The sequence below is a fragment of the Herpailurus yagouaroundi genome, unplaced genomic scaffold (genome assembly GCF_014898765.1).
Source record: "Herpailurus yagouaroundi ecotype Mexico unplaced genomic scaffold, PumYag 77, whole genome shotgun sequence".
NCBI classification, from domain to species: domain Eukaryota; kingdom Metazoa; phylum Chordata; class Mammalia; order Carnivora; family Felidae; genus Herpailurus; species Herpailurus yagouaroundi.
In genome coordinates this window covers 60,482,222-60,484,363 of record NW_024412388.1, presented here as the reverse complement: position 1 = coordinate 60,484,363, position 2,142 = coordinate 60,482,222, and positions in this window count along the sequence as shown.

Genomic DNA, 2,142 nt, shown 5'->3' with positions numbered 1-2,142 from the left:
GGATAAATCCCATTTATAATTGCACCAAAACCATAATGTACCTAAGAATAAACCTAACCAAAGAGATAAAAGATCTGTACTCTGAAAACTATAGAAGGCTTATGAAAGAAATTGAAGAAGACACAAAGAAATGGAAAAATATTCCATGTTCATGGATTGGAAGAGTTAATATTGTTAAAATGTCTAAACTACCTAAAGCAATCTATACATTCAATGTAATTACTATCAAAATAATACCACCGTTCTTCACAGAGCTAGAACAAACAATCCTAAAACATTTATGGAACCATAAAAAGCAAAGCAAACAAACAAAAAAAACCAAATAGCCACAGTAATGTTGAACAAGAAAACCAAAGCTGGAGGAATCACAATTCCGGACTTCAAGCTGTATTACAAAGCTGTAGTCATCAAGATAGTATGGTATTAGCACAAAAACAGATACATAGATCAATGGAACAGAATAGAGAAACCAGAAATAGACCCATTTCATATGACCAACTAATCTTTGACAAAGCAGGAGAGAGTATTCAATGGAAAAAAAGACATTCTCTTCAGCAAATGGTATAGGTAAAAATGGACAGCGACATGCAGAAGAATGAAACTGGACCACTTTCTTACACCATACACAAAAATAAACTCAAAATGGATGAAAAACCTAAATTAAGACAGGAAACCATCAAAATCTTAGAGGAGAAAACAGGCAACAACCTCTTTGACCTTGGCCGCAGCAACTTACTAGACATGTTTCCAGAGGCAAGGGAAACAAAAGCAAAAATGAACTACTGGGATCTCATCAGAATAAAAAGCCACTGCACAGTGAAGGAAACAATCAACAAAACTAAAAGGCAACTGATAGAATAGGATAAGATATCTGCAAATGACATATCAGATAAAGAGTTAATATTAAAAATCTATGGAGAACTTATCAAACTCAACACCCAAAGCACGAAAAATCCAGTGAAGAAGTGGGCAGAAGACATGAACAGACATTTTCCAAAGAAGAAATCCATATGGCTAACAGACACATGAAAAGATGCTCAACATCACTCATCTCCAGAGAAATACAAATCAAAACCACAATGAGATTGCACCTCACACCTGTCAGAATGGCTAAATTGAACAACTCAGGAAACATAGATGTTGGCAAGGATGTGGAAGAAGGAGAACCCTTTTGCGCTGCTGGTGGGAATGCAAACTGGTGCAGCCACTCTAGAAAACAGTATGGAGGTTCCTCAAAAAATTAAAAATAGAACTACCCTATGACCCAGCAACTGCACTACAAGGTCTTATCCAAAGGATATAAAAATGCTGATTTGAAAGGGCACATCACCCCAATGTTTATAGCAGTGCTATCAACAATAGCCAATTATGGGAAAAGATATTTGCAAATGACATATCGGACAAAGGGCTAGTATCCAAAATCTATAAAGAGCTCACCAAACTCCACACCCGAAAAGCAAATAACCCAGTGAAGAAATGGGCAGAAAACATGAATAGACACTTCTCTAAAGAAGACATCCGGATGGCCAACAGGCACATGAAAAGATGTTCAGCGTCGCTCCTTATCAGGGAAATACAAATCAAAACCACACTCAGATATCACCTCACGCCAGTCAGAGTGGCCAAAATGAACAAATCAGGAGACTATAGATGCTGGAGAGGATGTGGAGAAACGGGAACCCTCTTGCACTGTTGGTGGGAATGCAAATTGGTGCAGCCGCTCTGGAAAGCAGTGTGGAGGTTCCTCAGAAAATTAAAAATAGACCTACCCTATGACCCAGCAATAGCACTGCTGGGAATTTATCCAAGGGACACAGGAGTGCCGATGCATAGGGGCACTTGTACCCCAATGTTCATAGCAGCACTCTCAACAATAGCCAAATTATGGAAAGAGCCTAAATGTCCATCAACTGATGAATGGATAAAGAAATTGTGGTTTATATACACTATGGAATACTACGTGGCAATGAGAAAAAATGAAATATGGCCTTTTGTAGCAACGTGGATGGAACTGGAGAGTGTGATGCTAAGTGAAATAAGCCATACAGAGAAAGACAGATACCATATGGTTTCACTCTTATGTGGATCCTGAGAAACTTGACAGGAACCCATGGGGGAGGGGAAGGAAAAAAAAAAAAAAAA